The sequence below is a fragment of the Arachis ipaensis genome, chromosome B10 (genome assembly GCF_059453495.1).
Source record: "Arachis ipaensis isolate K30076 ecotype BB chromosome B10, ASM5945349v1, whole genome shotgun sequence".
Classification (NCBI taxonomy): Eukaryota; Viridiplantae; Streptophyta; class Magnoliopsida; order Fabales; family Fabaceae; genus Arachis; species Arachis ipaensis.
Genome location: NC_142435.1, coordinates 132,611,201 through 132,625,628, shown reverse-complemented (window position 1 = coordinate 132,625,628; position 14,428 = coordinate 132,611,201). Strand labels below are relative to the sequence as shown.

The window sequence follows — 14,428 nt, the reverse complement described above, 5'->3', positions numbered from 1 at the left end:
ATTTTTTAGGATGTGAAACTATGGCATCCTCAAGCTTGGACTAAAATCCAAAATTCAAACTACATTAATCTATGACAAAAAAATCTTCCCTTTAGCTCTTGCTCCAATGTCAAACTTTTTCTGTACTATGATGTAGTAATACTTAGTTTTTAAGATCAATAAAGAAAAAAAAAACACCTAAGTTAAAAGAGGTAAAAGTGTAATGCAATGGTAGCTTCCTACAAATCTTCCCAATTATCTTTAAGTCCATGCCAACTTGTGTATGTCAATGGAGCAAGATGTGCATTTCTAACCAAAGTCCCTAAATGACTACTTAACTTGGCTCGATTGCAACCAATTGGTTGACCATACTTATTTAATCTTATTGGCAGCCGATCCTCATAGCTTAAACCATGAGTTTTAAGGCACTTTGTCGGACCCCTTTTTTTTTTGGTTGCTGGTCCTGTTATGGAAATAAATAAATAAAAGACAATAATGCAAAAAATAATATGCCTTGATTATAAGTATTAAACTAAACATAAAACATAATTACTTATTATCATCATCATTAGTTTGGGGTGATGCTAAAACTGGTCCTGTTATCAAGTATTAAAAGCAAAAGTCATTTGAAAGGAAATAGATTAACCGTGACAAAAGTCAAAATTATCTCAGTTTCCTAATTTGTTTGTTTCTGTGGTTTTTTTTTTCTTTTTTAAAAAAAGAATCGGGCAATAGTATCAAGGTATTATCAAATTCAAGAATAAAATACACATACACAAGCAGGAAATTAAAAATAGTATTATTTTATTTCTTTCAAATCACATGAAATAAAGGCACACTTACTGTCATCATTAGCATATGGTACTAAAGGTGTTTGATGAGAAGGGCTTGATGCAATATCCTCTAACTCACCAATGATATTAACCATAAAACCACCTTTCAATCCTCTACTTTTCTTCACGGTTGATATTAATCGGGATTGACAAGGACCTAATCTAATTTGCTCTTCTTGTTCATAGATAATATATCTCATTGAGATGCTTGACCTTAAAGCTTTGTCTTTCTTGTTTCCCATAACACTATAACAATTATAGAAAGTACGTAAGATAAAATCTCAAGGCCAAAGCTCAAAGATATATAGTTTATAGTTGATGCATGAAGAAATAGAAGAATCTCCCATCTAAACTAATAATTGTAATATTTTTGCATGAAAGCAGTATTAGCATACATACCAATTTGATATATAATCATTCAAGCAGAACAAGCAGTATTAAGTAGAAAATAACAAGCATGTATTATTACATTCAAGCAGAAATAGCAGAACAATATTAGATAGTGCTAAATCTTTTTCTACTCCAAGAAAATTATACATGTACTCCATCACAAGATCGATCTCACAAAATATATATTACTCATTACTCATACATATAGCTACATGAATTATTATTGGGTACATTAACAACATCATTGAAAAAAAATATAGATTAATTAAGCAAGCACTTTTATGAAGTAAAATCAACAACACATACATGAAATTAATTAAAATATCATATGACAAAATCTATGAAAATTGGAAGTTTCTATTAGCTAAATAGTTTTGATAATCATGGCTTATTATTTGTTTCAACTTGTTTCTTGGTGGCTCCAATGAAACCACCAACACCACCAATGGCATCGGCACCACCACCAATTCCTCCAATGCCACCACCAATTCCTTTGTAACCTTATGCACCGACTCCACCAACTATCCCTTTTCCTATTCTGCCTCCGCCTCCATAATCACCCCCTAAACCACCACCCCCACCGCTACCTCCTCCAAAACCATCCACTAGACCACTACCACTGTCTTCGCCACCGAATCCTCCACCAAGGCCTCCTACTCCTCCTCCTGTGCCACCAATTGAGCCTACTCCACCACTAAAATTAAGTGAACACAAATTATTATCCATACACCAACTAACGAAGGCAGCCATAAATGGACAATTAAAAGCAAACACAATCATAATTGAACAATTAAATAAGAAAAGACCAGAAGAACAAGAACTAAATCACAGCAAAAATAAGAACTAAAATCAAGAACAAAGACCTATAATAATAGCAAAAGAGCAAGAACAAGAACTAAAAAAATTAAAAAAATCACAGCAAGACCAAGAACTGAACAACAAGTAATCAACCAAGGCAGCCATTATAAACCAACAACATAAATTAAGTGAAAGAAAATTATTCTCCAAACACCAACTAACCAAGGCAGCCAAAATTGAACAATTAACAGCAAACACAGCCATGATTGAACAATTAAATAAGAAAAAATAAGAACAAGAAATCAAACCAGTAAATCATAGAAAATACAGCACGACTAAGAACTAAACAACAAGAAAAATAACTTAAATCGCAGCAAATCTTCACTCGAATAGAGTATGAGGGAGAGGGAGCACGATGGAACTCGAGGGAGAGAGAGCATGGCTGAAAACTGCATCAGACGGTGGTAGAACGAATCGACGATAGCGTGACGCTGGAGTGACGCCGCTTGGTTTGGGTATCTGGAGAGTGGAAGGCTAATTCCCTTGCTTTGATAGAGATTATTGTCCTTATTTATGGGGGGTTTTTGTAATTTCATTTCTTGTTCTCCATTCGATTCCTATGAGAAAGATAAAAATAGTGCTCTTACTATGAAGAAGAGAGAGATTGATCATCATTGCTTCTTCAGTTCTTTTTCTTTCTATATTTTTGTTAGTATATTTTTCATTAAAAAATTTCTTAATTTTCTGTATTTCTATATTAGCTTTTTTCTTTTTTCTCTCTCTATAATATAATGCTGGCTGTAATTTAGTTTTTTAAGAAAATATCATTTTTGTTATTATTGTTTGCTCAACTGATTCTACTTATAATTAGATTCAAATTGATGATCTTTTTGAAAAAATTGCTCTGCTTTACTTTTTAGTTTTTACAGTTATCCTATCTTACATGGGCATAATCAAAAGAGAGAGTATACAAACAGAAATGGATTATTTTTATGGAAATGGATTATTGTATGCATAAAAACACAATGCATGCAGAATTATCTATAAAAATCTATCACATTAATGGATTATTGTATGCAGAAAAACCATCAAATCTAATTTCCTTTCCACCAAGAACAACCAAACAAAAACACTCAAATCTAGTAGTAACATTTCTGCCAAGAACCAAACCAAAACCAAAACCAAAACCATCAAATCCGAAAACCTTTCCTCCAAGAGTTCATCATCTTCTAAAACCACAACCCCCGACACTACTGGCTTCAAGAAGCTCAATTCCACAAGCTCCACCTCCAACAAGAGTAACAAGCAGCTCAACTCCCCTATTATTCCCTCATCCACTTCCAAGTTCAAGAAGCTCCATTCCACATCAACATCAAAACAAAAATTAGAATCCAAGCTTAGTAAGAAAAAGCAACTAGAAAACAGAGGATATGAAAACTTAATAATGTATGATTTTTAACAACTTAATAAGCAAATAAACATGTTTCGAGATCGGTAAATAACCTAAATTCAAAACCTAACTACTAAATAACCAATTAAAAACTTAAATCAACTAATAATTATACATCAAATTAATTATTACCTAAAGATTAAAGAGGATTGAAGGAGTAAGAAACTAAATAAACAAGAGAACTGAAACTTACCAGGCCGTGGGACGAGCTGACAATGGAACCGGCAAGAAGACGGCGGTGCAGGCGAGAAGACGACGGCGGAAGAGGATGAACCAGAAGCGAGACAACGCGAGCTGGAGTGAGAGTGAGAACACCGGATTGTGGTTTCGATTCGCAAACCATGAGATCGAAGAGGCGGAACGAGAGATCGAAAAGGCGGAACGAGAGATCGAAGAGGAGGAGCGAGAGGTGGTTTCACAGCTTCGAGAGTGGGAGTGAGAAGACGCGTGAAATTGGGGAAAAATGAAGACTGAATAGAACACCCCTCGAAAGTGGGAGTGAGAAGACGCGTGAAATTGGGAGAAATGAAGACTAAAGAGGACATCTCCTTTGTATTTGGTAATGTTTGTATTTTATTTTTATTTTTTTTAAATAAAAATAATTTTTTTTAACATTTATTTTACAAATGTTACTAAAAGTATAATTTTATTAGTATAGCTAATATTTTAAAAAATATTAGATAAAAAAATTAGTAAATATCTGAATTTTAGTAGTGGGTATTTAAAATATCCCTTATAAGATTAACCACTATTTCTTTAGACTTTTTTTTTTTAATCTTGAAGATCGGTGAATTCATAAGCACTTTTTGAGATTGATTATTTGAGATGAAATAAAGTGAACCTTGTTAGTTGAGAGTTTTTGAATTGTGTTTTTTCAAATAGAATCATATTTGATTGGAAAATAAAGCAAGTGATAATTTGAGAATTTTTTAGGTTTTTCAAAGTTAAATGAGAGTTTTTGTTCTATTTCATTAATAATGTGGGGACATTTTTATTGCTAAAATTAAATTTTCAAAATGCAGAAGACCTGAATTCTTTGGAGAAACCTATTACCTATGTCTTCTCAACATTACAATGTGTCATAATATGAATGAAATAAAAAAAAAAAAAACTCTCCTTTGCTTTTTTTTTAAAGTACCTAAGAATTTTTTTTTGATAATTTTACCTTTTAAACTTCATTCAACTTTCTTATTAAATCTCATTTTACTTCTCACATTTAATTATGCTTCATCCAAATACAACCTAAAGAGTTTCCGAATAAAAGGACAAGTCCCACTCACTAAAACCAGAAGATTCATCTTCCATATTATCTTTCTCTTTCACCTCCTCAATCATGGCTACAGCTTCCTTCCATTCCAACCTACTCCCCTCATTCCACTCACAACACCCCATCCCAACCCTCAACATCTTCAACATCTCCCCTTGACCATTGCTTCCTCCAACCATGTCCTTATCAATCACCTCCCCACTCACAATAGATTTCACCCATGTCTCTAGCTCCTCGCTCGCACCCTTTCCGTGCCTCACGTAATCTGCAGGAAACCTTCCTGTCAGCAACTCCAGTATAAGGATCCCGAGGCACCACACGTCAGTCTTGTCGCCAGGACTGTCGTGCTGGCTTCCCTCGGGAGACTTGAACGCTGCCATGAATTGCTGGGCGTGGCTTTTGTTTATTGCTGGCACGAGTTGGTATTCTGTTAAAAGAGGCTTGTATGCATGATCTAACAAAACATTTGAGGATTTGAGGTGTCCATGGGCCAGCTTTTGGTCTGGAAATTCCTTGTATAAGTATGCTAAGCCTCTTGCTACTCCTTTTATGATCTTCAAACGAGTTGGCCAATCTAACGCTAAACTTCGTTTACCTGCACATTAGCAATAATAATAACGTTATTAATTAGAAAAGGTATAGGTAGAGAATAAGAATACTAAATAATATGAATAATGAATATGTCGGAGGTTTAATTTAATAGGTATGTAGATGATTATGTTTATTATTTTTAATTGGATGGTTATTTCTTTTGATTCGATTTACTAGTGCATAATTAACAATGGTTGGATGTTCATTTCACTAGGTGTGTAAATGGTTATTCTAATGTTAAGGTTTAAGAAGTAATTTGTTAATGGAGTATTTTTTTTTACTTTATTAGGTTAATTTTAGAGCCTATTGTTTACATTATTTACAAAAGTCATTATCTACGTAGCAAAACTCAATTAATTATCAATTCAATTAGGCATCCTTTAAAAATGGTACAACATTCAGCCTTTTATTACAATAATTTAAAAAAAATTAAAACAAACACATCTAAAAATTATGAATAGATTTATTGTCTTTTTAAAATTAAATACATATTCAAAATACAATCTAAAAAAACTGAAATTTAAAATTTAAATTTCTGATTCATATTTAATATATTTAATTATTAATATATTATAATTTAAATACATATCTAAAAATAAAATTATTCAAAATTCAAAATTTTGATTTTAAAATTATAAAATAAGGCTTAAACCATCAAATTATTAACTAAACCCGTAAAAAACACTCAAAGAAGCAGAGAAGTCACGTTTGTCCCCATGTAGAAAACCCAAAGGCGCACATAGAAAACTTAGAGGCGCACATCGAGAAGTAATCCTCTGCCGTCGTTCATCCGTGCCACCTTCCTCTTCCGCGCTCATCCTCAACGCTGCCTTCCTCCTTCTCGGCGCTCATTCGCAACGCCACATTCCCTTTGTCAACACTCATCTTCGTCGCCGCCTTCCTCCTCCTCGTAGCCGTTCGTCCGCATCAACGTCGCCGTTCGTCCACGCCAAAAATTTACCTAAAGTTTGGATGAGTCTCTAACACCATTACTTTTTTTTATTATTCTGTATAAATTTTGATTTTTTTGAAATAAAAATCGAATAAAATGACTTGAAGAGATTTTCATATATATTGCAATCATTATTTTTGCATGTGCAATTTCTGTATTTTGGAAGTGTTTTAAAAATATTTTCTGTATAATTTCATAATTTTAGATGTGTTACAATTATTTTTTAATGTTTAAATTTAGATTTTATATTTATGATTTTGGATGTGTTTCAAAAATATTTTCTATATAATTCATAATTTTAGATGTGTTACAATTGTTTTTTAATGTTTAAATTTAGATTTTATATTTATGATTTTGGATGTGTTTCAAAAATATTTTCTATATAATTCATAATTTTAGATGTGTTACAATTGTTTTTTAATGTTTAAATTTAAATTTTAGATTTATGATTTTGGATTTTGGATGTGTTTTAAAAATATTTTTTGTATAACTTAATAATTTTAGATGTGTTACAATTGAAAAAAAAAACTACAATTAAAAATATTTTAGTTTGTGTATATAATTATATTCGACTATTTATCACTAAAAAGTCGTAAAACAGATCCTGCATTTTATCAAAGGTAATAAGTAAGGGATTAATTTTTTTTAAATGCACTGATTTTGATTTTTTTTTCTGCAGATACAAATTGGAATATTAAAGAAGAAAACCGTGTAGTCACCAAAAAAAAAAAGAAGAAAACCGTGTTATAGAGAGAGAAGAAACGTAAAAGAAGGAAATAATAACTAACTATGAAGTGGATAGAAAGTTAGAGAAATTTTAGTTTTTAAAAGTTAAATTAATCTTAATTATAAATGCGTATCTTAAAAAATAGGAATATGTTTTAATTAAAAATTAATTAAATAATATTAAAGGTTGATCAAAGGCTGAATTTTGTTGTACAAGTAGCATTTTCCATTAGCTATAAGGGAGACCTGATTTTTTTATTAACTATTTTGTTGTTAGAGAAACAATAAAAATCAAACTAATAATAATGCGTTAACAAAAACTTTGCACTTTGAAAATTAAAAAGTATTGTATAAAGCTTTTCAAGAAAAAAGCAAAACCAATTAATTTATCATTTAGTATATGAAAACCTGATTGAAATTTTGTATACAATATAAAAACTTCATTAAAAACATCTATATTTATTAATTCCTTGATAGAATCGGTTAAAAGAAGAAAAAAACGAGAAGAGAATTAGTTCATATTCTTAAGTGTTTCATTTTCTTTTCATGTTTATGAAATATATGTAAACATAAAAACACAATTTCTTTATTTTGATAATAACTATGCTAGTATAGTGTGTCAAGACTCAAGAATATAACAATTAATTAAGAAATATTAAAATGCAATAATAAATGATAATCATACCATGAAGATGACTAGCCAAACTCCCATTTTGAACAAAGTCATAGACCAAAAGCTTCTCTTCTTTTCCATAGTAGAATGCAACTAGAGGGAGCACATTAGGGTGTGTCAACCTCCCAAGCCTTCTCATGTGCTCAAAGAATTCTTGTTTTCCAAGCTTGTTCATGTTCTTGAACCTCTTCACCACCACAACTTGACCACTATGAATCATAGCTTTGTAGGTTGATCCAAAGCTTCCACTGCCGAGGACCTCGGCCGAGGCCCTCAGCAGGTATTGCAGATCAAAAACCTCTCTATCTTCCCTCACAAAGTTAAAGTCTCCTCCTCCTCCTCCTCCGTGGCCGCCGCCACCATCTTCAACACTCTGAATGGATAACACGGCTGTCGCAGCCTCAGCCTCAGTCGCAGCCATGTCTATGGATTTTGTTTCTATTGATATACTTGGCTCAATGGATGCCCTTGCCTCCATGGATGTCGCTATCTTGGCCTCATCACTTGAAACTGCAACACTACTCTGATGTTTTGATGCATTTGCAGCCTCTACCAGCTGATTAGGGTTTTTGGCTTTTCTTCTGCGATTTATGATTATGAAGAGTGCTAGGATTAGAACTAAGATAACCACAATTACCACTATGATAATTATAATTATTAGTGTGCGATGTTTGTTAGTTTTGTTGTCATTTTGAGGGGTGGGTTGTTCATTATTGCTGCAAGGGTTGCTTAGAGGTTTTCCACATAGTCCTTTGTTACCTGATACACAAGAAAAATAAAAAAATTAATTATAGACAATTTGATTTTGTTGGAATTAATTTTGATGCAGATAGTGTGATTATTCATATTTACTATTTAGTATATATATCAAAAATATTATTTGCACACCAAAATAAACTAATCATAAAAAAATTTAATTACCAAAATTAATCACAATATATTTATATATAAATATATATAGTGTTTAACTTATTTTTAATATATATTTTATATTTTAATGTGTATTTTATTCTAATCACTAATTTTAAAAGCTAATTTCAGTATATAATATTTAGCATATTCGTTAGTATATACAGTTCTTTAAAAATTATAACTGGCAGAATTTTTTTAAAACAAAAACAGTTATCTCAAAATTAGTGGATATGCATCTGTTTTCATATTGCTAAATATAAAGGGAATGTTTTCATAAAGACCTAGAAAACGTCTATTTTAAAGATATTTTTAATAATTAAAATTTAACACATATAATTACTTAAACTATGTTATTTTTGTCAAAATTAGGTCAGACAAATTAATTTGATCGAAAAATAGTGAATCAAAATTTGAATCCGTCTAAATTAATATTATTTTTATAAAAAATGACTACAATACCCCTATTATATAAAATGACTAAAATACTTTTATTATATATATTAATTTTGAGAATTCTAAATTCTAGCCCTTTTCTAAATACTTTTATTATATATATTAGTTGTATTTTATAATAGAGATATTGTAGTAATTTTTTATAAAAAATATTAATTTATACTGGTTTAAAAATTTAATTTATTAATTTTTTTGCTAAATTGATTTGTCCAGTCTAATTTTAATAAAAATAATACAATTTAATTGATTATATTTGTTAAATTTTAATTTTTAAAAAACATCTTTAAAAAAAATATATTTTTGACATCTTTATCTAAGTGGATCCCAAATATAAAATATGTTATATATTAAAATAAATATAATAAATATTCATAATAAAATCATTTCTCTCTATGTCATATTTGCAAATGTCTCAAGTTTGCTGGTTAGATTTTTTGTTAGATACTTTTCATAATATGTCTCTTTTATGTAGTTAAAAAGAGTTTTAACTAGAGCAATTTTTTTACTTAATCTTAATTAATTTTTTAAAATTATTTCTTTATTTCAAATTTTAAATCTTAAATTCTCCTAAAATTTAACGAGAATTAAAAAACAATTTTAATTTATAATAAAATATAAATTAATATTAACTAATTAAAAGTTAATTTTCTATACTTATACTAGCTAAAATTATAAAATAAAACAAATTGTAGGTACTCATTTGTTTTCAACTATGTTAGATTTATATTAAAATTAACAACTAAAATTAGTTATTAGTGTAAAATATATATTAAAAATAAATTAAATTATACATATATTTATACATAATGATTGATTTTAGTGACAAATTTTAATGTAAACCTAATATTTTTGTTCGTTCTACAAAGTTTTTTGAACATCATATTTATTTTGTTTCCATAAAAAAATTGCCTTAATAAACTCAAAAAAAATTGTCAAATAAAATATCTCTTTCGAATAAGCTAAACTTAGCTTGATTTAAAAAAATAAAATAAAATTGCCAACGTTTTAATTCTTAAGGAGACTAATAGATCGGGTGACTTGTTCAATAAAAACAAAGTCTTAGGAGTTTATGTTTAATTATTAAGAATTACAAAGGAAAAAAGAATGTTGGCTTACCAGCAAATGCACTTGGATCCACATTGCTCAAGCTTTTTGGAATTGAACCCTCCAATTGATTGTTTGATAAATTAAAAACCCTAAAATCGCTATTCTCAAATTCAGGTATGGTACCATCAAATCTATTTCCATGCAAGTCCACGTCCAAAAGCCTTGGCAATTGAGCAAGAGAGCTAGGAATATGGCCGCTGAACTCGTTTTCCGCCAAGAATACCCTCTTCAGCCTCCTCATGCCGTCGAACGCACCGTCGCGAATCTGGCCGGAGAATTTGTTATTGGAAAGAAACAATCCTCTTAGCCTCTCAAGCTTCTTGAACTCCGGCATTGGACCCTCAAAGTTGTTGTTAATCACACTAAAGCTATTCAAAATAGACAATTCGGAAAGAATGTCTATGTCAATGGTGCCACTTAATCCCATGTTTTCTAGCTTTAGTCCATGAAGTTTGTCATCTTTGCATAACAAGCCGGTCCAGCTGCAAATATTGATTGACTCGTCCCAGTTTTGTAAGGCGCCGGCATCGGACAACGAGTTCTTGAACCGCAAAAGAATTTGAGTATCGTTGTCTGCCCGTGACAGCGTGGCAAACACCATACTGAGAAGGAGGAAGAAGAAGAAGATGAAGCAATAGTGTTTTCTTTCATGTGCCATGATTATTTTGGCTGCTCATATGATGTGATTAGCTAGGTAGTATAAGAAATAGAGAGATTAGATTGTGGACGCATGTTGGGAGGAGGAAAAGGATTATGCACATGAAATTGATTAAGAGTGGTTTAATTAAGTGTTTAAACGGTGATATTGGCAATGCCATTTCTACAAAGAATGATGAGCTGGTTATGCCGGCCAAAGTTTTTGGACCTCATCAATTTCCAAAGGTGAGATAGCCTTTGTTTAATTGTTGTATTTTATAAGAAATGGTAATTGTACCACTTTTTTATGAGTAATAATATTAAAAAATTAATGTTAACTAATGTTATCTAATAATTGTACCACTTTTTTATGGTAATTGTACCACTTTTTTAATTATTTTATTTATTTTAAATCACAAATTTTTAATTTTAGATCTTAAATTATAAATTCTAAAAAAAATTGACTAATGTTAACTAATTAAAAATTAATTTCTTATTTATGCTTTCTCTTTTTATATATCTCTCTGCTATATTATTTTATAATATAAAAGATAATTTTTTTTAACTCTTGCTTCTAGTTACTTTAAATATATACTAAAAATAATAGAAGGTGAAGAGAGACGTAAAGAAAGATAATACATATAAGATTTCTCATTATATATATATATATATATATATATATATATATTAATTTCTTGCTTATGGTTGGTTGGTAGCTGTTTTTCCTTGTTAATGGTGAGGATGAATGTCCCTTATTAGCTTCTTTACATTGGTTTCATACATTTTAATTTAATTTATTTTATTGTTATTAGTGTTTACATACACTATCTTACAAGGAATTGGAATAATTCAACTATCCTCTTTGGATTTAGTTTTACATTCTTTAATTCTACATGTATAATGTATCACATTAGACCTGTGGTTCTGACCAATGAATTGTGTTGACAAAAAAAAGAATAAACTAATTAAGATCAGTTTTATGCTATAATTTTATTTGTTTTGCATGCTTTTGTTGTAATATGAATTTGAATATTTATAAATTAAATTAAAAGGAGATGGCTGTAAAATTAATACTTGAACGTGCTATACGACGTTTTTTTTCAAAACGCTAGCTGTGCTTTATTGTAGCTTTGATGAGATTAAATTATTAATGTACTCAACTACTCATTAATATAACGTGCAGTATTATTATGTATGTAGAGTTTGGATTATTGTTCAATTCTGTACATTAAGATGAACGACGTGCTCTGGTCATTATCGATGATAACTATATACTAAAACTAGTATATGCGATAATATGTAATTATTAATATAAAAGTTAAACTTAAACTTAAAATCATTAAAATCAAACTAATAGTTTTTTTTTTGTCATTGAAATTTTATGTCTTGTACGTCATGGAACATGGAAAAAAAACCCCAAAGGAATAATTGCATACTATTCATTTTACAAAGCCCGTAGCCCTGTCAACCAAACAAAAAAAATGTCCAAAACGTAAAATTTACTTATGTCCTATGATGCACGGACACCGACATAAACACAGATACACAAATTTTGAAATTTTATAAAATATTAGAAACAAGAGAGTAATATGATTAGTGTATTATTGAGTGTGAATCAAAGGTACAATGTATAATACAAGGGTATATATAGGTGCTAAAAGAATCAAAGCAATAAAAGTACAAAATTCTACAATAAATACACAGATATATTATATAAATATAAATGATACTAACTGATCTTAATTGATCTTAATATATTTTAATACTCCTCTGCAAACTCAAGTGGGAGCTAAAGATACCATCTTAAGTTTGGATACTAGAGTTCGAAAACGAGTAGGATGATGAGCCTTCGTAAAGATATCTACAGTCTGATTGAGAGTTCCAACAATTATGAGACGAACAGCACCAATAAGAAGACATTGCCGAACAAAGTGATAATCAATCTCAATGTGTTTGGTGCGTTCATAAAAAAATATCACTATAGGCAATCTGAATAGCACTGCGGTTGTCACAAAAAATATCAGTCGGGGACGACTGAGGAGCACCCAAGTCTTTGAGAAGCCAACGAATCGAGATAACCTTAGCAGTGGTGTCGGCGAGAGCACGGTATTCAGCTTCTGTGCTTGAGCAAGCAGTGAACATTTGCTTCTTGGCTCGCCAGGAAATAAGAAAGTCACCAAGAAACAAACAATAACTAGTAGTAGAACGACAATCAGTGGGATCACCACTCCAATCAGAATCTGAGTATGCTTGAAGGGATAAAGATAAATGGGTAGAAAAATGAAGTCCATGAAACAGAGTGCCTTTGATGTAGCGAAGAATGCGAAGAAAGACCGCACAGTGAGTAGTACGAGGAGTTGTCAAGAACTGGCTAAGAACATGAAGTGGATAGGCGATGTCTGGGCGTGTGACAGTCAAGTAGATGAGACCTCTAACTAACTGTCAATAAAGAATAGGATTATCCCAAACAGTGCCATCCATAGGGGTAAATCAAACATTAAGCTCAAGGGGAGTAGACTCAGTACGACTATCTGTAATCCCGACGCGAGTAAGAAAATCTGAAGCATACTTAGCTTGAGAGAAATAGATACCGTCATCTGTAGATATGACCCTAAAACTTGGAAAATAACTAAGAGAACCAAGATCTTTCATCTCAAAATTATGGTGAAGGGAAGCTTTGAGATTAAAAATACCATCAACATCATCTCCAGTAATGATCATGTCATCAATATACAAAAATAGAAGAATAACTCCATGTTCACTTTTACAAATAAAAAAAGCATTCTCATAAGGGCTGCAAGTGAAACCAAGACTACATATAGTGGTGTTGAACTTATCAAACCATTCATGAGGAGCTTGCTTAAGACCATAAAGTGCCTTGCCAAGGAGATAGACTTTGTTAGAAGGACAAGGATAACTCAGAGGTGGTTTTATATAGACCTTATTTTTCAAATCCCATTAAGAAAAATATTTTTCACATCTATCTGAATGAGAGATCATTTTTTTACTACAGCAATGGCAAGAACAGCTCGAACAGATATGAGACAAGCAACAGGAGCAAAAGTTTCTTCATAATCAATACCATACTCTTGCGTACAACCTTGAGCAACCAATCGTGCCTTATAACGTTCAATAGAACCATCAGAGCGAGTCTTGATCTTGTATACCCATCTATTATCCACAACTTCCTGATTAGAAGAAGGATCAACCAAATCTCAAGTGTGTGCTTTTTCAAGTGCCTGGATTTCTTCCTGCATTACTTGCTACCAACATGGATTTGTGGAGGCTTCTCTGAATGACTGAGGTTCATGGTGATGAAGAATAGTAGAAAAATAATGATAATCATAAAGATGAGGAGGTGGATTTCTTATCATAGAAGAATGAGTGGGAGGAGGAGGTATGACAGTAGGAGCAGAATCATCGTCCGATCTGGAATCATCGGGAGATGGAGAAGACGGAACAGTAGGAGACTGTAGAGATTGACTCGAGATAGAACCTGTAGAATCATCACTAGAAAAAAGATCAATATTGGAGTTAGTGAAAAATGGGGACTGATTAGGAGGAATGAACTCAAATAAGGAGAACCTGCTGCGGAATTTACAATTCACAAACTAACTGGCAAGTGCACCGGGTCGTACCAAGTAATACCTCAGGTGAGTGA

At 31.2% G+C, this 14,428-nt stretch overlaps 2 pseudogenes; both read right to left on the bottom strand.

The window, feature by feature from the left end:
• Positions 1-218: 218 nt before the first annotated feature.
• LOC110268100 (uncharacterized) lies at positions 219-3,373 on the bottom strand (annotated as a pseudogene).
• A 1,319-nt stretch (positions 3,374-4,692) lies between these two features.
• On the bottom strand, positions 4,693-10,789 carry LOC107621059 (pollen receptor-like kinase 4 pseudogene; annotated as a pseudogene).
• Between the last annotated feature and the right edge of the window lie 3,639 nt (positions 10,790-14,428).